This window comes from Camelus bactrianus, chromosome 7 (genome assembly GCF_048773025.1).
Source record: "Camelus bactrianus isolate YW-2024 breed Bactrian camel chromosome 7, ASM4877302v1, whole genome shotgun sequence".
NCBI lineage: Eukaryota > Metazoa > Chordata > Mammalia > Artiodactyla > Camelidae > Camelus > Camelus bactrianus.
Window position 1 is genome coordinate 28,343,587 of NC_133545.1, and position 24,984 is coordinate 28,368,570.

Genomic DNA, 24,984 nt, shown 5'->3' on the forward strand with positions numbered 1-24,984 from the left:
AGGCTTTATAAGACTGGCTTGTATTCAGAATGAGGTAGGAAGTCATAGAAGATCCAACAGCAGAAGAGTGAGAAGCTATGCCTTCCTTGGGAAAGATCTCTCTGGATGTTCTGTTGAGAATAAACTCAAGGTAAGTCTATATACATGTGAAATAATAGAGATATGTATCAATAGATAAACATAAGTAAGTGAATTTGCTATTCATATTTTTGAAAAGTTAAGTGATCTGTAACCTAAAGTACAGACAATTGCAGAGGATTGCTTCCTTCTACCATAACATCTAGTGGGACATATTTTACTATTTTGAATGATAACTGGCGTTTACAAAGCACTTAGCCCCATAACAGCATGTAATAGTTGATTATTAAATTTCATTATCTACCACGTCCTACTATTTTTTTACTACATATCATCTGTCATACACGAGTTATTTGAAATCACTAATTATAGCACAGATCCTTAGGGAGAAATGCTGTTCTTTTTAGAAGTCTCTGTTTCACTTTGTGTTTCTGGAGTGTATCAGAATTTAAAAAACAAAACAAAACAAAAACAGAGAACAGAGACTGAACATAGTTTAATTTCAGAAAACATCTGGAAAAAGAATGTGATAACTAGCATTAAATTTCTCTAAGACAGTCCCTTCTGTAAGTTTTTTTTTTAATTTCTATATGCACAGCTGCTGCTGTCCTTGCAGTATATATCTTTGTCCTTAGGTGAGCACTCAGGAATGGAACTGTCCTCTCCAGAACACCCACAGCCACAAGCTGCCACTTGCACATTTTTCTTTTTTACCACCTAACTGTCCTTTCTTTCCACCTCCTCCGTAAATGCCTTTCCATTCACTGTTCTCTCTACAGACCCTTTTATGCTTGTTTCCCGAAGCCTTTAACATCACCTACCTTTATAAGCTCCAGGTGATTTATGATTTAATTCTGCTCAAATTTCCATTCCATTCTCTGGTCTCCATTAATACGTTCAGCCTTAAGACAACCAAGAAATCACGTGTCCTTTCTTCCCACATATTTTGTGAATAATGGCATTTTGGTTGATCACTTCTGTGACCTGGCTGCCCACATCTAAAGCTCTCCAAATGCCAGGGCTCATGCTCAGATGCTCTCATATTTTAAATATGTGCTACAGCCCTATAAATGCAATGACCTCTTTCTTCCCCTGTTAAAATTGTGCGTTATGTATCTTATTTCTTTTTCATTTTTTTGAAGATATACATCTACAAAAATCTAGCCTTCCTGCATGTCGGCATCTTTCCAGTTTCCATATTATTTTACATTACTGTTACAGCCATATTGTGATGCTCCTATTATTGTTTCATTTCAGAACAAAATGTAATCCTGGCTGGCTTAACAACTTTGCCATTCAGTTTCTCTAACATTGTCTTTCTTGTTTCAGGGCAAACCATTTCTAATATAATTTAAAAATCAACTTTCTAGGTTCTGGACACAATGTGATTTTCAAATATTTTCCTCTTGTCTGTGGCTTGTCCTTTTATTCTCAACTATTCTTTTCATAGCAAACATTTTTTATTCCAACATGTACATATATGTTTATATCAGCACTATTTACTATTGCCCCAAATTGGAAATAACCCAGATATACTTCAATGAATGATGAATAAACAAACTGTGGTACATCCAGACAGAGCAATTATATTCATCAATATACATGGGTGGACTTCTGCTCCTGCTACACAACAACGTGAACCTGGAAGGCGTTTTGCTTAGTGAAGAAAGTAAGTCTCGAAGGTTACATGCCATATGATTCCATTAATATGACATTCTGGAAAAAAAAAATTGGAACAGGGACAGATCAGTGGGTACCAGGGGAAAGGATAGGGGAGAGGGTGTGATTAAAAGAGTCAACAATAGGGAATTATCTGGCATGTTGCAATCGTACTATAACCAGGTGAGATGGTAGTTATAAAATCTATGCATTAAAATTCATAGAACTCTATGCCAAAAATAGTGAATATCTCTGTATGTAATTTTTCTAAAGAGTAAGATACTAAAAGCTGAAAGGAAATCAACTTTGACTCTACTAACAGGCATCCATGAGCTATACCTCATATTTCCTTCATTTAGTGATAAATCCCAAGAAAACGTACTGCCCGGTGGACCATCCAAACAAGTTTGTTGACAATCATAGTTCTGCTTTTATTAATAGCCTGAAGTCATTCGAACTGAAAAACAAATGCTCATAATCGTTTTTCATAATAATATAATAATCATTGTACTATAATATTCAGATTAGAAAAAATATGACCAATTTGGGAAGGTGTCCACACGAATCATCCTTTTTTTTTCTAAAATCTTTGGCCTTCCACCTGCAGACTTACAGCTGTGAATCTTTTACTAAGTTCTCTTGCTCAGCCTGTTTCATCTGGATTAATTGTTATTTCCTATGTGCATATTCCAAAATTCAATCATTTTTATTTATTTCCACCAAATTGCAAACTCATTCAGAGAATAAATAACATCGTAAGTCCTTTTGTATCTACCACATTACCTAATTCAATGATGGGCACAACACAAGAACTCAGTAAATACCTGCCATTTGATTTTTCCCTGTATATTTCTTCTGTCACCAGATGGCTCACAGCATGTCCGGACCCCGCCCTCCCCAGACTGGATCCTGGTTCTCTTCAAAACATAGGTTAGAGGTTTCTTTTATTTTCCTGGCTTTGTTTTGTTTTTTCCATTTCCCCATTGTGTACATTCAAATGCACATCTCAGATATAAAACAGCTTTTAATGATTTTAATTTTTTTTCTTGTATGATAGGAAGAAAGCACATCAAATTAATGAATAGAATGGTGGTCAGTCCTCATCTATAAACAGTGATTTTTGTCAAATGTTTATTGGAACAGTTAGGTATCTAGCAATTGATGAATATCTAACAATGGTTGTAAATTAGAAGATTATTTTGTATGGCTTACCAGTTTCTAAACTATTTATTCATTTAACAAATGATAGAGTCATAGTGATGAGAAACTGGAACATAAAAATGGTTGCTGTTGAACTTAAAAATATATTGGAAGAGTTAATAATTAGACAACAGCTATGTATCAGCTGGATTTCATGACATAGAAAGTGTAGAATTTCGAGGTAGGAACATGCAAGTCTGGAATCAGTGCTAACAGAGTAGCTACTAACATTATATGATTATTTAATTTTTAATCAATTAAAATTAAACATAAATTTAAAATTCCATTCCCGATTTACACTAGGCATACATCAAGCCCTCCGTAGGCACATGTGGCTAGGGGCTACCAAACTGAAGAACGCAGATGTAGATTAGTTCCATCACTGCGAAAGATTCCATTGGATCACCAGTAGATGGTGGGCATGAGAATGCATAGATGAAGAGATGATGTTCTTAGGAGTAAACCAGTAATTTAATTAATAAATTAAGTTTAAAATGATTAAATTTGGAATTCTATTAAGTAAATTTGTATCAACTGAATAATAATTATACTAAAAATTGTGCAGAATTACTAAAATTAAAGTAAACTATTATAGTCCTTAAACATATATTAAGCACTTCATGACTAAAATGTTTTCAAGGAAAAACATTAAAAATTCAAGTTTCCAAGATTTCTAAAACTTCTTACTGATGTAAACAATATATACATTTAGTAATGTGAAAATGTCATTTTTTTTCACCATACATAAGAATGCTTAAAATTCACAGTAGGAACCATACATTTTTATTTTGGTTAAAAACAATACTTCACTACTCTGAAATCATCTTTAACTGTAAATTAAATTCTTCTTGGTTGATATAGTGAATTATCGATGTCAGGAATTTAAAAATATATATACATAAGCCCTTAACAAAATCATACATTTGCTATATTTGAATCTTGAGTAGGACAACATTTAATCATTCAAATGGAGCTGGACTGAAAAGTACCATTGCAGTCTCTATAAAGAATGGGTTTGCTAAATAAAGAGATTAATTTTGCCAATTGACAAAATATCTCCAAAGTCATTTTTAGCACTACAAATCTAAAATAAATTTGAGAAAAATAAATTTTTATGGACTTTCAGAAGACAATACTTAAGCAGAAGTAGATACAACTATTTACAAGTGTAGTTCATCAATCTGTTTAGTAGAACAAATTCACTGACTTTTCTAGTTACTTCATGTGCTTAAAACATGTTTTTTTTGCATAACTCCTTAATTTACACAAATAATTTCATTCTAAAAAAATGAGTCTTTCCAGTTCCACCCCCCCAATCAGGTTTTACTGTAGAGGTATATAAAAACAGGATAAATATTAAGGCAGCTGACCATAACTGGGAGTATCTAGTATACCATCTTTATGAAAAATATCAAGTAATTTTGTCCAGATACGGTAAGATGCAGACTTCTCAGAACACTAATGGCTACTTTAAAAATTTTTTTTTTCCAAATTTGGGTTTTGACATAACTATACTTTTCCTGTCAAGAATGATGATTGTAGCCAAAGGCAGTGAAGTTTTAGGATATGATTTTGAAAATGAGTGCTGGATGTTAACATTACAAACTTTAGATAAATAATGAATATGATTTCAAAAAAAGAAAATGGATGCCAATAATAACTTTACGTAGCTAAATATAATGTCTATCTTCTCTATATTAGATTATTTCTCAAGTAGCATCATTTCAAGAAAGCTTATTGCCTGTTATTTATTTGATATCCATTACTTCTGTCAACTATGAGGAATTATCTTTATAATAAAAGTGTCTAGCATTTAGTTTTGATTTTTTATTAGGATTTCTATTTTTCTGCTTACATTGCTCATCTATTCTTGCATGCTGTCTACTTTACCCATTAGCACCCTTAACATATTTATCACAGTTATTTTAAATTTCCAGTTTGATAATTCTAACATCCCTGCTATGTTGTTCTGATGCTTGGTATGTCTGTCTCTTCAAATTGTGTCTTTTGCCTTTTGATATGCCTTGTCATTTTTTTCTTGATAGCTGGACAGAATGTACCAGGTAAAAGGATGTTCTGTAAATAGGCCTTCAGTAATGTGGTCGTAAGATATGGGGGGAAGGGAAGTGTTCCATAGTCTTATGATTAAATCTGTCTTTTAGTGAGCCTGTGTCCCTGGACTGTGGACTTCACAAGTGCTTCTTAGTTTTTTCCTTCTCCCTCATGTGGGACAGGATGTTTATAGTGGGCTGGAACTGGATATTTCCCTTCCCCTAGGTCAGTTAGGCTCTGATAATACCCCAGCAGGTTAAGTTCAGGTTAATTAGTTTACCCTGAGGGCAGGCCTTGATAAGAACAGAGTGCTCTGGTGCCTTTCAAAATGGATCCTTTGCCCCTTCCCTCTGCCAGAAGCACAAGGGAATTTTTCTCCACTATTTACTGTGAGAACCAGGTTGAACTCCTGGAGATAAATTTCACAATATTGTGGGGGCCACCTATGACTGGGTCCTCATGGAGTTTTTAACTCTCAGACTTGTCCAGACTGAGCCTCCAGCAATTGATCAATTACAGTTCATGTTTTCATACCCAGACTATTTCCCATGGCGGTTTCTGCTTGTGAGTCTCTGCTCTGGTAAGCACTGACTCCCTGAATTCTCCTGTCTCTCTAATCTTTTTATTTCTTAGGACAGAGTGATAACCTCCAAGCTCCTTACATGCCTAACCAGAAGCTGGATGTCAGCAGTTTACTCTTGATACCTGAAAAACTGGGAACTGCTCAGGTGTCTGTTAATAGGCAAATGGATTTAAAAAAAGAAAATGTGGCATATTCTATAATGGAATACTGTCTCATAAGAAAAGAAAAAAAAGTAATAATACATGTAGTAACATTGATGAATCTCAAAATGGCATGCTGAACAAATGAAGCTTTACCCAAAAATGTATTTATATAAAGTTTTTATATAAATGACTTTATGTAAAGTTCTAGAATAAGTGAAACTAACTTAGGGTAGGAAAAAATCAAAATAATTTTAATAAAGGAAGGGGACTCATTGGGAAGAGACATGAGGGAATCTTCCTAAGTAACGTTCTGTATCTTGATAGGGGTTTTTGTTGCACTGATACATGAATTTGTGGATGTGCTTCCCATTGTATACTTGAGATTTGGGCACTTCATTCTTGAAATATAAATAACTCTTAAACTCTAACAGTATGCATGCTGAATTATTTATGGAGAAATGTACTGATATCTATGACAATATGAAATGCATCAATTAAAAATAGATTGATGGAAGGATAGAGGACTGGATAGATGGGTATATGATAATGGCGAGGATAGAACAAAAGAATTTAGATAGAGAGTATATATAAATTCTTTCAGATTTTCTCAGTGTTTGAAAATTCCTTTCAAAAATGTTGGGGTTAAAAAAGGGAATTACAGAAATGTGATTAAACAGACAGAGCTTTGGCCTTAAATTCAGAAGAACTGAGGTTTAAATGCCAACTCAATTACTTCCATCTGTGAACTCACGAGCAAATTACTTTGCCTTCCTCGGCTAAGATTTTCTATCCTATAAAAAGAAAATACTGACAATTAGGCAACAGGGTTGTAAAGATGCTTAACCAGGAGAGGACACCAGCTTTTAGACAGCTTTAAAGTCATCATTCTTTGACGTTTCTCATCACGTATCATTCCAGGGATCACCACACTTTTGGAAAAGATACTTGCAGTGAGTTAGAATATTTGAACTTGGAGACCTCTGCTGGTCTCCTTCAACTCTAGGATTTCATGTTGGAACAAGTCAGTGATTCCTAACTGAAATTTTTATATTTTCTGTAAAAGGCCTCTACGTTTATTTTTCTTTGTATATATGCACAACTTATTCCTCAGGACATTATTGAACTTAATACTATACACTTCTCCACTCTCTAATAATGTAACATGCTATACGCTACCTCGAAAATTCAAGGCAAAATTGTAGCAGCCCTCCAAAGAACATAGGAAGTATGTTTTCTAATCTTATATTTAATTAAAACATTTTCTCCTCAATATTACACGTGCTATCTTAAGCACTTTGAAGAAGAAATCATTGATACAATAAAGGAAACTCAAGCTCTGGAAAATAATCCACTTAAGCTTCCAAAACAAGAATATAATTTTGAGATTCATGGGCCAGCAAAAAACAACAACAGAACCACCCAAAACTATTAGGTTCAAAATAGAGGACTTTCTAAAATAATTTTGTTCATTCACTATAGAAACGTAAAAGACTGACAGGGAAGTAGTTTCACAAATCTTGAATGAGGTTACCAGAGAAAGGCTCACTTCATGCTTTGTCATCATCATTGCTGCCATCAATTATAGCTCATTACACTGACTCCAAAGGGAATGGGAGCCTGCCTTGAAACGCCAACACAGCTGGGAAACACTGTGAAGATTTGGCATGCAGAACACAGATTTAATTTTTGCTGCTTTCTATCAGAAGAGATTTTATAGGAAAAAGTACTGTAATAGATGTACTTAACACAGTCATAAAGAAGGTTTAAATTTGAGCTTGCTTATTTTTTGGAATGAAGCCTCTGGGGAAATAAATGATCTTTTTTTTAATAGTATAGCTTTCAGGAATTTCTTAAGAATGAATAGTTTTTATTAGCTAATTAAATGTGTTGAATACAAAGTTTATTATATTAAAACCCAGGAAAATTATGTTTGGGTACACCTTTTTAAAAATTACCCTTTGAGGAAATCTGATTTCTCTGTATCTAAAACAACTCCTTCAAAATGCTGACATTTTGAATTTTACTGCAATTTTTAATCTCTCTTCCCCCTCTTTTGGTGCTGAAAAACTAAAACACCATTTCTCCAGTTTTATTCTTTAAGCTAAGCTCCACTACTCATTTGAATTGAGCAATAAATTTATATATGGACATATTCACATAAAAATATACAAGAATAAGGTATATTTGTATGCATTTCTGTTTAATCTAAAGGTTGTCCTCTTAAAAGATCCTTCCCCCAAGGTTTATATCCGTAGAGCTAAGAGAAATTGCAGTAATACAGAACACTGTCAGTGCATTTTTTTCTAATGTTAAATGACTCTTCATACAAACAAAAGAAAAAAAAGGGAATGCACAACTTTCAGTATATATTGTGCATATTAACAACATATCCAAAAAAGATATTTAACAATGAATTATCCTACAAGCTTCTTCTTGAACAACAGTTCTCAACTAGAGGTGATTTTACACCCCCATGGGATATTTGGCAATGTCTAGAGACATTTTTTGTTGTTATGATATAGGGGGAGGCTTACTGATGTATCATGGGTGGAGGCCAAGGATGCTACTGGATATTCCACAATGTCCAGGACAGTCTCCCCAAACAAAGAATTCTCCATCCCAAAGTGTCAACAATTCCCATTATATCTTTTTTCCCCAGCTTTATTGCAGTATAATTGACGAATAGAGTTGTAATTACTTAAAATGTACAACATGATTTGATGTTTGTATACATTATGAAAGGATTCCCACAATCGAGTTAACACATCTGTCACCTCACATAATTACCATTTTGGGGTGGGGGGCAGTTATGAGAATGCTAAAGATTAATTCTCTTAGCACATTTCAATTATGCAATACAGTATTATCAGCTATAGTCACCATGCTGTATATTAGATCCTCTGAAATTTTTCATCTTACAGAAAGTTTGTACCCATTGACCAACCATTGCCCATTCCCACCCCCCCCCATTCACTGGCAACCACCATTCTACTCTGTTTCAGTAAGTTAAACATATTTTTAAAGATTCACATATGAGTGAATCTGTGCAGTATTTGTCTTTCTCTGTCTGGTTTATTTAACTTAGCAAAATGCCCTCCGCTTTCATTTATGTTGTTGCAAATGGCAGGATTTCTTTTTTAAGGCTGAATAATATTCCATTGTGTATACAGCTATATGTTGTTTTATTGCATGTTGCAGGTACTGCATTTTTTACAGATTGAAGGTTTTGGTAGCCCTGTGTTGTCAGATGATGGTTAGCATTTTTTAGCAATAAAGTATTTTTTTTAAACTAAGGCATGTACATTGCTCTTTTAGACATGCTATTACACACATAATTGACTATAGTATAGTATAAACATAACTTCTATATGCACTGGGAAATCCGAAAATTTGTGTGACTTGCTCTATTGCAGTGGTCTGGAACCAAACCCACAGTATCTCTGAGGTATGCCTGTATATATACCACATTTTCTTTATCCATTCATCTGTTGACAGACACAAGTTGTTTCCATACCTTGACTATTGTGAATAATACTGCAGTGAACAGTGGAGTAGAGACATCTCTTTGAGACAATGATTTCATTTCCTTTGGATGTATATGTATACACACCCAGAAGGGGGATTGCTGGATCATATAGTGGTTCTATTTTTAGTTTCTTGAGGAACCTCCATACTGTTTTTTACAATGGCTTTTCCAGTTTATGTTCCCCCAACAATGTACCAGTGTTCCCTTTTCTCCATATCCTCAGCAGCATTTATCTCTTGTCTTTTTGATAATAGCCATCCTAACATATGTGAGGTGATTTGATTATTGTGAATTTGATTTGCATTTTCCTGATGATTAGTAATGTTGAACATCTTTTTATATACCAATTGTCCCTTTGTATGTCTTCTTTGGAAAGTGTCTATTCAGTTCCTTTGCCCATCTTTAATTGGGTTTTTTGCTATTGAGTTGTATGAGTCCCTTATATATTTTAATATTAACCCCTTTTCAGATATGTGGCTTTCAAATATTTTCTCCCATTCCACAGTTTGCTTTTCATTTTGTTGATGGTTTCCTTTGCTGTGCAGAACCCTTTTAGTTTGATGTAATCCTGCTTGTTTATTTTTTATTTTGTTGCTTGTGTTTTTGATGCCAAATCCAAAACATCATTGCCAAGGCCAATGTCAAGGAGCTTATTCCCTATGCTTTATAGTTTTAGCTTTTACATTCAAGTCTTACTCTTTTTGAGTTGGTTTTTGGGTATGTTTCAAGAGAGGGGTCTAATTTCACTCTTTTTGTGTGTATATCTTTTATGTGCATCCAGTTTTCCCAACACTATTGATTGAAGATACTATCCTTTCCCCATTGTGTATTATTGGTGCCTTTGTTGTAAATGACCACATATGCACAGGTTTATTTCCATGCTCTCTATTCTGTTCTGTTGATTTATGCATGTCTTATGCCAATACCATACTGATTACTAAATCTTTGTATTTTAGTTTGAGATCAGGTCCCATTTTATCTTGCATTTCAGATAAATTAGTCTAGAATAGTATTTCCAGATGCAAATAAGTAAATAATGAGGAAATTCAAACAAGATGCAAAGCAAACATGGTTAAGAATCATGAAGAAGGATGGGATAGCAATGGGATAAGAGGTATGGAATACAGGGGGAATGAGGATTCTCCTGAGGATTCACCTCAAGGAAAGGTGACTTTAATGACTATTTCCATGGTTCAGCAGCCGCAGGAAGAGATATTTCTTGACAAATTTAGGATATAGACTTGGACTGGACAACAAGTAAACAAGTAGATCACAAACCAAGCATTTTTCTAGAGCTTACTAAGTAGGCAAGATTTCATGAGGATCACTTTATCTGACAGTAATTAGAGATATCTTTGTGCTGGTGCATATGTAGAAAGTGATAACCAAGGTTCTAAACAATGACTGGAGGATTCCTGTGACCTGAGGTAGAAAAAAAAGAGGAATCCAACTTGGAGAAGAACAAAGAAGATTGTTCCCAAGGCCACACTGGCTGAAACTTTTAACAAGATTCTAATCAAGAAGGCTTATAGGAAACTGATAGAAAACTCCCCTTGTAATAGAAATCATTGGTAAAGTTAAGGAATCTCAGTCCACACACTCAATACTGCAAAAACTATTTCAACGTTTTATGCAGACTAATTCAGTGACAACTCTGAACACCTGTTGCCCATGCTGATAAGAAATTCAACCCAGTTATATGTACATGGTGCTCCTTCCTTACAGCAAGCTTGTGCAGAGGTCCAGGTAGGCCCTTGGCCATTTAACAACCAATCCATGCTGACAACTATTCTTCCAGTTGCCCTGCTCCTCTGGCCTCTTCTTCATCCACATCACACATGGGAACCTTCAGGGAAGATGGGAACCCTGGTCATAAGGGCCTGCTGCCTCTCTGTGAGGCCCACAAGGAAAAACGAGTCATTCCCAAACCCACAGCCATCTGCCCCTTCCCAGCCTCTGGGAGGCATTCCTATCTCTTGTGTTCAGTAGTCTTCTCCTTCTAACATGTCCTCTTCAGAATGCTTAGGCTTTTGTCAAAGAAGAGAACAGTCTTTGAGTTCAGGCCCTTCTGCTTTCTGTCTTCCCCAGTTCCTGAGGGAAGACATCACCAAGCTTAGTAACTCTCTTACACTGGGAGGAAAGGAAGACTATTGGGAGAACACATTTTAGTAGATTGTCCTTTTTATACATGGTTTGTTGATAACATCAGTATGAGCTATAACTTCAGTAAGAGAGCTCCACCAGGTGGTAAATGCACATATAGTCACATCAACATTCCAATCTCAGTCACCTGAGAAACTATGGGAAGTTCAGTCTTTGTCATGGAACCCCAGTCATTGTTGACCAATCAGAACTGATTACACTGTCCCACAACAGTGACAGCTGAGGTCCAAGGTGAAATCTGGAATTCCACTGTCATCTTCTTTGCTGCCACACCACAGAAACTTTTGCCAAATGAAGCTGGAAATCTACTATATCAAAATTGACAAAAGTGCCACTCACTACCTTTGAGATCATGGGACTGTGGCTCTTAAGTAGGAAATCTACATTATGGCTCTTGAGAGGCAAGAAGAATGAACCTTCTGTGTTACATGCACAGAGGTAGGGAAGGTATGGTGTTGTGTGAGATATAAAATATTCCGGTGGCTAATGATACAGCTTTTCCATTGGTCACCATAGCCACCCCAGCTGGGATTTCAAACCTCAGGTTAGGATACTTCTAAGGAGAGGCCCTGCCCCTGAAGCAATACCACCACCACCACAACACTGTTTCATCAAAGATTTCCTGGGTAACGAGGTGACAAGAAGTAAAACTGCCCCAAATCAGCCATATGGTTGTCAGTAGAAACTATACTTCCCTGAGGCTCTATTGCTAGATTACCAGACTCCAGTTTTCCTTTTTCTTTGCAAACCAGCATTTATTGAAACTCCCTAACCATCCAATCATCTGAATCCCATTGATCAACAGAGGTCAAGACTTCTTCCTGGGCTCTGTGACCTCTGTGTACAGGAGATGCAAATGGATATGTGAAATGGGGCACCCCCAGAAGCTGCTGGGCCACAGCACATTAAGTTCCTGCTTAAAAGAATCCCTTGGAGTGTTGTCAAACTGTAGTCAAGGCTCTAATTGGAGCCCAAAGCAGAAAAATTCATATAAGAAGTAGCCATTACAGAAGGTTATTTTAATCTTTTCGTCAGCTTGCTGGTTACTCACCTTTTGTCCAGCTACTTTGCCCCAGATTCATCTTAGCCCTTCTTTGTGCCCTGCTCTATACTCCACCATGCTGAACCCTAGTAACTGCATCTTGTTGGCTGGCTCTCATGTGTATCCAGCCAGTTGGAGACATTTGTAAATTAGAAGGTGCAAGGAGAAAGAGGCTTGTGTATTATCCATTCCCTGTCTTCTCTAAGATGTGTTTCTGGCAATGTTTTGCATTCCTCCACAACCAGTTTCTTTCCTGCACTCCTTGTCTACAAACTCCAGCTCTCATTGGGCTAATAATGCCGTCGCTATATTGCTACTCCCTCAATTCCTCAACTTCTTTGATGGTTTCCTTAATCTTGCCATAATTCCTTAAATTCTGTATTCATTAAAGTCTTATCTGAATTTGACTCTCTTTCTGGGACTCTGTTACAGTGGATATTCTACATGTTACATGTACTACATGTGAATTTTTTTTAATCACTTCAGTCATTCTTTTCAAGCTACAATAGTAGATGAAATTCTCCATGAACAGCACTTATTAAAAGAGGACCAATCAGGGAGAAAACTCACCGCAACCTACCTCAAAAACATTACGGTAGCTCCAATTTAGCAGTTAAAGAATTAACTTCCACATTGCTAAGACTAATAGGGAACTTGAATAACAAGATCTCCTTGTAACACTTACTATAAAACTGAATGTTCACTAATGCCAGTAAAATTAAACCCTTCTTAGCACTAGATCATTTCGTGTGAACAGTCACTTCCACTGCTGATGTGTCTGTCATATCACTGTGTTATTAATAATAGCAGGGCTGGAGATTTATTAGACAGTTTACAGCACCAATAGGTTATGCTGACCTCAGCAATGTTGCCAAGTGAAAAAAAATATTATATAAGGGCAGCATTCGTTTTATACACACACACACACACAAATCTAAGCATATTGTTCCCTTATTTAAATTGGCTCATGCAAACCATTTTCCACACATAAGTGAACAGTAAGTGCGTCTTCAGTGTGCTACTGCATTCATAACCACTGCAGACAAGATGGAAACTGTGTTTTCATAAATAAAAAGCTGCAGACCATGTCCTTGCCCTCCTCTTTAACTCCTCTCCTCACGAGTGTACATGTGGTGGAGGAGGGTTGTGCTTCGCATGAGGCAGAAGAATTTAATATTTATAGGATTTGCTGGCAGTTTGTGGATAAATGTTTCAGCACGGAACACAAAGGTCATGTTTACTCTAAATTCAGCAGGTTTCATTTAATTTGGTTAATTATAAATATAGTGCTTTCAAAAGTAAATCAAGGAAAAAAGAACCACATTACAAGGAATCCATATACTATTTGTCTCAACCATGTTCTCCCCAGTGTGGAATTTGTTATAGCCTTAGGGCACCAGAAGAGTTACACAGCTCCTTTGGTATGGATTCCAAATCTAGAATAAGTTAATGTAGCTTACTTTTTAAAAATCTGCTTATATTATTAAATCATTTGTAGATATCTTTGATAATATGGACAGTATAAACTTCAGGAGTAAAAGAAAAAATACTATTGAGACATGATTCCTTACAGGACCTAAAATTTATCCTGTGTATCCTACACAAGTCAATTTCGTAGTAAATTCTGAGATACTGCTCGGAAAAGTGAGTGTATTACCTCCTCTGATGTAAGAATTTTTTTTCACTTATATACTAATTATATGCAAAGTCTTAGGCAAAACAGTCACCTCATTGCCTAGACCTGGCATCTACAAATATATTTTAAAGATACCAGTCATCTCAAGTAGAAAATACTGTTAGGGGCCTCCCTATCTTTCTATTATACTGCATTGAATTTATAGAAAATAAATAACTCCATTGAAGAGATTTAGTGACAATAAATCCTTGACGAATATAAAAGTAAAAACTGAAATAAAATATAACTTCAGTAAAATAAAAACCGTTTTGTAATCTAGCTGCATAGTTTAAGAATTCATTTTTACAGATGGAAAGGTTAATTTGTCATTATTTATTATCTATTATATAATCAGATTGTATATTCTAGTGCTAGACACTCAAAGAGACAGTAATATAAAGCATCACCACTCAAAAAGCTGTTCTTAGAGAGAGAAGATGTATTAATATGTTCCCACAAAAATGATTAAGTAACTGACAGTATATGACTATGATATGATAGTATATTGCTGTGAGATGATGTCAATTTAGGTTTTTAAGCCATGCATTCACATCCTTGATTCAGTATGGAAGTCCTTCTCCCCTGACCCACTTCCCAGAGTGCCAAAGCCCTTCCAACTCTGCTCATCTCTCCTGAAGTCTGTCCTCACTGTCCCTAGTGAAAGTACACCCTATTCATGACAGCTTCTGCTTTTCCCAACTCCTACTTCTAAAATCTTATAGCAATATTTTAAGCAAGCAGGGTGAGACTACTGTGATAATACAAAGTATTTTCTACCCTGAGCACTAACTTCCAAATTAGAAAAAAATTTTTTTCTTCCACCTTTTTGTTTCTTTCCTTTAAAAAAGAAAATTCCTGTAATTGACAACTGCTAGCTAGGTATTACTGGAAATTTGTGTTTAATAGTCTTCTAACAATAGCTTGAATTTGTAAGTTGAATTTACTTCTGAAATTTTATTTTCTAATGAACATCAAAAATTAAGGCCCTTGTTAATTCTTACAGTAGATTTTGTTGTAGACAAAACTGAGGCTTAGAAAGGTTTGGAAACTTAACCATGGTTTCAGAGCTCAAAAATAGCAGGGCATGGATTCAAATTCAATCTCTCAATGAAAAACCTTGGATTGTTTCCACCGCTCATTGAGTCAGGGATTAAGCTTTTATCCTATTAGGCTCGGGGCTAAAGGCAGAAGGCAGGACACAGATACTCATGGCAAGGCTGGAAGGTGACTTTCGCCATGACCTCTTGTGAAGGGTTATGTGTTAGCAGGCCCACAAAAGAACAACATAAAATACAAATATAATCAAAACAATATAGGCTAGTGGTTCTTAGGAAAGAAGAAAGTCAACAACTCTGAATATGTATGTGAGTTTACAACTAGAGAAATAACAAAAAAGGCTCTAGGCTTTTTTTTTTTTTAACATTTTTTATTGATTTATAACCATTTTACAATGTTGTGTCAAATTCCAGTGTAGAGCACAATATTTCAGTTATACATGAACATATATATATTCATTGTCACATTTTTTTCTCTGCGAGCTACCATAAGATCTTGTATATGTTTCCCAGTGTTATACAGTATAATCTTATTTATCTATTCTACAATTTTGAAATCCCAGTTCTAGGCTTTTTTGTTTGTTTTAAACTGGGATAGAAGTAGCCAACAAATACTGAGCACCTAAAAACAATAGGCAGTGATTGGTCACACCTACCAGTGGTTTCTCAGGCTTAAAATACCCTGAAATAAATTTCAAATCCTAAGGGAGGTGAACAGGAATACATTTGGTGTCTAAGATATAACAAAGTAGTCAAAAGGCTAATGTTTCCAAATAATGTAAATTTTATTAGAAAATAAATTTATGCATTATTCATATATTGAATAATTGCATTAGATTTCCTACACATTTGAATAATATTAACTAAAATTAGAAAAATAAACATTTGATATGCATTAGAATTTACTAGATTTGAATTAAAATGTCCAGTATGATTTTGAGAAAGAGTATTCTCATACCATGTATAAATTATAATATATTCAAAGAAACATAAAATTGCATTATATAATCAATAGGTTATTTTAATATTTTTCCCCCAAAAAAGTAGCAATATTCCCAATGTTAATTTTAGGAAAAAAATATATGTTCTTTCAGTCCGTTAACCAATACTTTTAAATGTATTACAAACCATGAGAAAGAACTATATACAGGCTTACCTCTTATTGCACCTCATAGATAATGCCTTTTTTACAAAATGAAGGTTTGTGGCAACCCTGAGTCAACCAAGTCTATTAGGGCTATTTTTCCAATAGCATTTGTTCACTGCACATCTCTTTGTCACATTTTGGTAATTCTCACAATATTCAAACTTTTTCGTTATATTATATTCACTATGGTGACCTGTGATCTTTGATGTTACTACTACCACTCGTTGAAGGCTCAAATGACGGTTAGCCATTTTTTTAGCAATAGGTATTTTTTAATTAAGATATGTACATTTTTTTTAGACAAAATGCTATTGCAAACTTAGTAGACTACAATGTAGTGTAAATGTAACTTTTCTATGACAGAGAAACTGAAACATTTGTGTGATTCACTTAATTGCAATATTTGCTTTATTGTGGAACTGAACCCCCAGTATCTCCAAGGTGTGCCTATGTAAATTAAATTAGTTTGAAAAATACAATTACATTTCCTAATACAAGAGCAGGAATATTCAGCTTTATTTCTGAAACTCAGATGCCACCTATTGTTTAGAAAAATAAATACATCATCTTTGTTAGAATTCTATCTTTACTAACAATTTGCATGTCTCTGGAGAAATGTGAACACTGTACACATAGAGCCTGGCTCGCCAACCATATAGAATAGGTAAGAGGCTTCAAGGGCCTAAAAACATTAAGTGAAGCTCTGAGATTTATAGGAGGTGGGAAGAAATAAACTATCCTTAACTACTCATACCTTCAGAGAAGTCCATGTTGCTCTGGTAATTATTTTTATATGGATATCTTTTTAATTTTCAGATCATTGTGACTTCACATGCAGTTGTAAGAAAGAATAGAGAAGTCTTATTTACCCTTTACCCTGGTTTCCCCCCATGCAAAACTATACTTCAATAACCAGGATATTGGCATTGACAGGCTGGAGACACAGGACATGTTCATCATTACAAGGATGCCTGTGTGGCCTTCTTATAGCCACATCCACTTTCTCCATACCTGCCAGCACTTCCTTAAACTCTTGCAACTGCTAATCTGTACTATTTTTTTTTGGTTTATTATTTCTTTTTAAATTTATTTGTATTAAAGTGCAGTCAGTTTACAATGTTGTGTTAATTTCTGATGTACAGCATAGTCATTCATATTTTTCATAGTCTTTCATTATAAGCCATTTCACGGTATTGAATCTAGTTCCCTCTGCTATAGAGTAGGACCTTGCTGTTTGTCTATTTAACGTACAGTAGTGAGTATCTGCAAATCCTAAACTTCCAATTTATCCACATTTATTATAATTATACATTTAAATAATGTTATATAAATGGAATCATACAGTATGTAAACGTTAAGGACTAGCTTTTACACTCAGCATAATTCTCTGGAAATTCACCCGATTGTAGTATGTATCAGTAGTTCATTCTGTCTTACTGTTGAGTAGTATCCCATTATATGGACGTATCATAATGTATTTAGCCATTCACCCCACCTCTTGAAGGACTTTAGGTTGTTTCCAGTTTGGGGCTATTACAAAAAAAGTGCTATGAACATTTGTGTACAGGCTTTTGTGTGAAAATGAGTTTTATATTTCTCTGTGATAAATGCCTAAGAATGCAATTGCCAGTTTGTATGATAGTTACATGTTTAGGATTTAAAGAAACAGCTATTTTCCAGAGTGACGGTTCCACTCTACATTCCCTGCAACAATGTATGAGTGATCCAGTTTCTGTCTCCTAACCAGCATTTGACATTGACTCTGTTTTTTATTTTAGCCATTCTGATAGGTGTGTGGTGATGTCTTTTTTTTTTTTTTTTTTTTTTTGGAGGAGGTAACTACCTTTATTTATTTATTCTTAGAGGAGGTACTGGGGATTGAACGCAGGACCTCATGCATACTAAGCATGTGCTCTACCACCTGAGCTATACCCTCCCCCTTAGTGATGTCTTATTGTAGTTTTAGTTTGCATTTCCCCAATGATATTGAAAATCTTTTCATGTGCTTATTTGTCATCTGTATCTCCTCTTTGGTGAAATGTCTTTTCATGTATTTTGTCCTTTTTCTAACTGGATTCCTTTTTTTTTTTAACTGGAATTATGAGAGTTCTGTACATATTCTAGATACTAATAGTGTTTTGTCAGATATGTAATTTACAAATACTTTCTTCCAGATTATAGCTTATTTTTATCCTCTTAACAGAGGTTAAAGCAGGATTTTTCACAGAGCAAAAGTTTTAAATTTTTATGAAGTCTAATTTATCAATTTTCCTTTTATAGACCATGCTTTTTGTGTCAGGCTCTAAGAACTCTATTTAGCTCTGAAGCTCAAAGATTTTATCCTCCTTTTTCCCTAAAATTGTTATAGTTTTACATCTTATATTTAAGTCCATGATCCATTTATCCATTCCTGAGTTTATTTTCATATAAGGTATGAAACTGAGGGCTACATTTATTTATTTTTTGCCTATGGATGGTCAATTACTCCAGCACCATTTTTTGAAGTTACTTTTCCCCCATTGAATTGTGTTTATATCTTTGTCAAAAGTCAGGCATATTTGTGTAGGTCTGTTTCTCTATTCTCTCTTCTATCCCAATGACTCTATGTCTATTTCTCCAACAATACGACAGAGTCTTGATTACTGTAGCTATATGAAAAGCCTTTAAATCAGGTAAAATGATTCTTCTCACTTAATTTTTTTTCAAAATTGTCTTAGCTATTCTACTTCCTTTGCCTTTCCAGATAAATTTTAGAATCTTGTCTATATGTATAAAAAATCTTGCTGGGATGTTGATGAAATGTCATTAAACTTGAGTCTACTTCAAGATAATTGCCATCTTTACTACGTTGAGTCTTTCAACCAACAAACATGTCTCTTCGTGTGAGATTTTCTTTGATTTCTCTCATCAGCATTTTGTATTTTTCAGTACACATATATGATTATATATGATTTGTTCAGTGTTTCACTTAAAAATAGTATTTTTAACTTTTATTGAAGTGTAGTTGAGTTACAATATTATATGTTACAGATGTACAATATAGTGATTCACAATCTTTAAAGGTTACACTCCTTTTATAGTTTGCATAAAATACTGGCTATATTCCCTGTGTTGTACAATATGTCCTTGTAGCTTATTTTATCCATAATAGTTTGTACCTCTTAATCCCCTACCCTTATATTGCCCCGCCCTCTTTCCCTCTCCCCACTGGTAACCACTAGTTTCATTTACCATATCTGTGAGTCTGCTTCTTTTTTGTTATATTCACTAGTTTGTTGTATTTTTTGGATTCCACATATAAATGATATTTGTCTTTTTCTATGTGAGTTATTTTACTTAGCATAATACCCTCTGAGTCTATGCATGTTGCTACATAAGGCAATTTTCATTCTTTTTTATGGCTGAGTAGTATTCGTGTGTGTGTGTGTGTGTGTGTGTGTGTGTGTGTATGCCACAGTTCCCTATACATTCACCAGCTGATGGACACTTAGGTTGCTTCCATAGCTTGGCAACTGTAAATAATGCTATGAACATTGGGGTGCATGTATCTTGTCAAATTAATGTTTTTGTTTTTTTCAGACATTTATACCTAGAAGTGAAATTGCTGGGTCATATGTTAGTTCTTTTTTTATTTTTTTTGAGAAATCTCCATACTGTTTTCCACAGTGGATGAACCAATTTACATTCCCCCCAACAGTGTATGAGGGTTCCCTTTTCTCTACATCCTTGCCAACATTTGTTATTTGTGTTCTTTTTGATGATAGCCATTCTGACAGGTATGAGATGATATCTTGTGGTTTTAACTTACGTTTCCCTGATGATTAGCGATGATGAGAATCTTTTCATTTGCCTGTTGGTTGTCTGCATTTAGTATTTTTAATTTTGAAGTCCACATGTTCATTGCTAGTATACAGAAATACTATTGATTTTTGTGTGTTATTTTGTATCTTGCAACCTTGACAAACTCACTTATTAGTTCTAGTAGATTTTTTGTGGATTTCTTTAGATTTTGTATGTATATAATCATATCATCTACAAATAGAGATAATTTTTTTCCCTTTCCAATCTTTATGCATTTTATTTCCTCTTCTTGCCTTTATTGCACTGGCTGGAACTTGTAGCGCAATGTTGAATATGTGAAGCCATCTGAACCTACATTTTTCTTTCTGGGCAACTATTTAGCTATATATCTTTAATAGATGGATGTCTATCCATGTTATATATTTCTTCTTGAGTGAGCTTTAATGGTTTATATCTTTTAAGAAATTTGTATGTTTCATCTATGCAATTAAATTTACTGGTGTAAATTTATCAATAACATTCCTTTATAATCCATTGAATGTCTGCATGATCTGTAATAATGGTTCCTTATTCACTTCTGATACTTATAATTCACATCATCTTTTTTTTTTATCATTCTGGCTAAAAGTTTAGTAATTTTAGTTTAGCTGACTTTTGTTGCTGTCTCATTGATTACAGCTTTTCATTTCTTTCTTTCTTTATGCTTTCTTTGTACTTTCCCCCTAGTTTTTAAAACTGGAATCTTAAATCATTTATTTGAAACAATTCTATTAGTGCAAGCATAGATGGGTGTAACTTTCCCTCTAAGTAGTGTCTTAGCAGTCCTGCTAAAGCTGATTCAGAGGAACTCCACAAATTATAAGTCCTCATTTCATTTTCTTTTAATTTAGTATATTTTCTAATTTACCTTGTGATTTTTTGGAATATGGTTAATTAGAAGTATGTTATTTAATTTCCAAATATTGAAAGATCTTCCAGACATATTTTTATTGATTTCAAGTTTCATTATTGTCATTACAACATACTTGTGATATTTTAATCTTTGTAAATCTCTTGAGATTTACATTAGAGCCCAGAATATGGACAATCTAAGTGCATGTGTAATCTAGGCCTATATACACTGATCATAGTAATCAGGAAGTAAGGTCTCTGGGACACTTTCTTAGAATCTTGCAGACAAAATCAGAGAGGTGGCACTTCTGGATAGCCGACACACATGGCAAAATTAAGCACCATTTCTATTCTCTCTCAGTTCGTTTTTATTCCCATCTTTTTTTTTTCTCTTGGACACATTTTAATGTCTTTTCCCATTTCAGCTGTGTCTGGTTGCCTCTTTGCCCCAGCTCCCTCTGTTCTTTCTTTGCTTTTTCTTCTTTAGACCCCTTGTTCTCCTCATTACTATCCTATCTGGCTCACCTTCTCCCCCAACAAATACTGGCCCTTTTAAACAATAATGCTTACTTTTATATAAATTAGTTTTTCATCTTCAATTCCTGAATACTAAGTCTGTAATAAGAATGTTTTGTTTTATCTATAACAAGAATACGTATCTCTAATATCAGCCCATAAGGACAAAAAAAAAGGAAGATTAAGCATTTTAATCCTACATAATCTGAATTGGTACCTAATGGAACACAGACACTGCCCCTAGAATGTCTCTGATCAATTTCCATCTCCATATATCCTACATGGAGCCCTAGTTTACAAAATTTACAAAACTGAGCAGTACTTAGACTGTCCACTAGATGGCAAAAATTACACGGAGACTTAAAATAGAAAAAAGATTTTATAGAATGATAGTTGTTACAGACAAAAGGAAGATTTTTTTCCTCTTTACAAATGAAGTAAGTACCAAATAAAATATCCTAAAACTACCTTAAGTCTTTATCCACGAAAAATTCCTTCCAAATCCTATTACCTTATAATTTGTTATGAATCAGAAACAAAGCAAAAATAAACAGAACAATGATTATATAGAGGAAATGTTTCTCAGCTATAGGGACTAAGCAGAAGGTGGACAATTATTCATGGCTGAAGTAGGAATAAATAAAATGAAAATTTACTATAAGTAGTCCTGTGAATAAAATGGTCCAGATTTAAAAAAACACTATAAATCACTTATAAGTAATAACTTTGTCTAGAGGGGAAACATTAATGATCATGTGAAGAGGACATATTCAAATAACATAATAGTTCAGTAAGGATGAATATATTATGAGGGGTGGAGTTGATTACTATAATTAATCACTGACTTACGATCTGTTGAACCAAATTAAAATCATCTCCATGTACTCTATCATATGCAATAAAATGACAAATAATAGGTCAGTGACCTTGATATTTCACGCATTCATGCAAATCAATAAACAAGTGGAACTCTACCAAACTAAAAATCTTCTGCACAGCAAAAGAAACAAGCAACAAAATGAAAAGGCAACCTATGGAGTGGTACAATGTATTTGCAAATCATATGATAAGGGATTTTGATTTTGATTAATATCCAAAATAGATAAAAAAGAAAAAATGCACACAACTCAAGAGCAAACCTGGTTTTAAAATGGACAGAGGAACTGAATAGATAATTTTCCAAAGGAGACGTACAAATTGCCAACAGGTACATGAAAAGGTGCTTGACATCACTAAGCATCAGGGAAATGCAAATCAAAAACATAATGAGATATCACTTTATACCTGTTTGAATGGCTATCACCAGAAAGCCATTATACCTCATACCTCTCCACAAGATATACATTATTACACAAAGGGGAAAAGATATAATTAGGTTAAGGGTCTTAGGAAGGGAGATTGTCATGGTTTTTCCGGGTGGACCCAAAGCAAACACAAGGGTCCTTATATGTGGATAAGGGAGGGGGGACTGAGTCAGAGAAAGAGATGAGGGGGTAGAAGAAGAGGTCAGAGGAATTCTATTTCTGGGAGTCAGGAGCCAAGGGATGTGGGCAGCATCTGGAAGCTAGGAAATGCAAGGAAATAGATTCTCCCCTAGAGCCTCCAGAAAGGAACACATTCCACTGACATCTTGAGTTTAGCCCTGTGAGACCCATTTTGGACTTCTGACCTCCAGAACTGTAAGGTAAAAAACTTGTGATGTTTGAAGCCACTGTGCTTGTAGTAATTTGTTATGGCAGCCATAAGAAACTAATGCAACTCCTTAGAAAAAACATATCAGGTATTTATTTTAAAGCAAACAGGTAATTACTTAAACCTGAGTAAGATTCACTTATGTCTCAGAAAAGACTACATAAAAGCATCCATCTTATGTTACACAAAATGAAAATTTTTTTCCTTGCAGCTGGTAAAATAATTATTTGTGAAGAAAGGCCTGACTCCCTGAGAATGTACTTGAGTAAGCACATCGCAAGTAGGATACACTCTGGAAATGATGAGTCTCTTGCAAGTTTCACTGGTAAGAGGAAAATAATCCTGCTTAATAAAAGAAACCAATGAGGGGGTGCAAGACTGAGCTGCGATGGGACAATTATGGGAGACGGGGATGTGGAATCTAGGACACAGAGTACATGTCCTGGCGACCGTGTGAACGAAATGCCAGGAGCTACATGCTGTGACCCTCTCTTCGTGGTTTCTGTATTACTCAGCATTTTGCTGAGACAATAAACAATCCCAAAGTCTCAGTGGCTTAAACAGTGAACAATTATTTCTCACTCATGGAGTGTTGGCTATGGCTCTCCTGGGCCTGCCTGGGTTCCTGGTTTCAGCTGTGCTTTGTTTCAGATCTTTACTGTGTCTCATGCTGGGACTCAGGCTGAAGAAGTAACTGCTGTCTAAGCATGCTGCTCTCCCAGAGGATGGTAAGAGTGAAGGACGGTGATGGGTGTCTGCTAGAAAAAGGCAACCTGTCACTCCCACCCATGGGAGTCACATGGGCCAGCCAAGTCAGTGGGAAAGGGAATTAGGGTCAGGGAGAAAGAGTGCATATTTGCTGAACAGTATTTTAATCTACTATAAAACTTCAAACTAAGAGAATTACGATAAACCTGGTATCACGTGAAATTTGGTGAAACCCAGAGTGTATGATGAGTTTTGCATTAAGGTCTTCACAGAGCTGAAACAGTGAGCCCAAGTGAATAAGAAAAACAGCAAGAGGGAAAAAAAATGGTCACGGTCTTATTTATTCAGCCCAAAGTAAAAGGAAAGTAAATTAACATTTTTATAAGCGACATCTCTTCATCAGGTACTATGCTAAATAATTTCATTCTCATTGACTTTCATAACAAGTTTTTCAGATGAGGAAACAAGTTCAGGAAGGTTAAGGTTGTTGCCCAAGTTTGAGTTCCATGATGGTAATTCAGGAATGTATCATTAAGGAAAGTTGAAGAACTAAGGAGCAGAGGGGCTCTGAGTGGAATCTGTGGGCATAGAAAGTCATCGTATGTAAAAACACAAAAAGATGGCAACCTCCATCAAAACTGAAACAGACCTGATTTATTTGGAAATGAGTTTAAAACAAGCTGGTTCAGTAGCCCAGGCGAAGACATGGTCCAGGGGTTTCTGAAAGATAACAGGGCAGCACCAGCATCCAGGAGACTGGCTGGTGCCAGCAGATGGTAGTTTTAGAGAGAGAACCAAGGGAACAAATTCAGCCAAGTCTGTGATGGAGCTAAGACAGGACCACCCGTAGCCCATTAGAAATACCCTTGAAAATAAGAAAATTTGCTTTTTCTTCCTTTGGCACAGACCTGTGTCAGGACACATAGCAAGTCCCACTTGCTCCCTATGAGAGGGTGGCCCAAATCTGCACAACCTTGGAATAAGAAGAGGAAGGGTGAAGGTTGCAATACAGGACGTCAACCATAAATAAAGGTATTCCTCCAAGCTGTTCAT

At 35.1% G+C, this 24,984-nt stretch overlaps 1 long non-coding RNA gene across 1 annotated transcript; it reads left to right on the top strand.

Annotated features, from left to right (window-relative positions):
* Positions 1-23,757, top strand: LOC123614698 (uncharacterized). Its single transcript, XR_006722162.2, has 3 exons — positions 1-130; positions 2,603-2,667; positions 23,435-23,757. It is a non-coding gene; the product is annotated as an uncharacterized LOC123614698 (long non-coding RNA).
* The last annotated feature ends 1,227 nt before the right edge of the window (positions 23,758-24,984 follow it).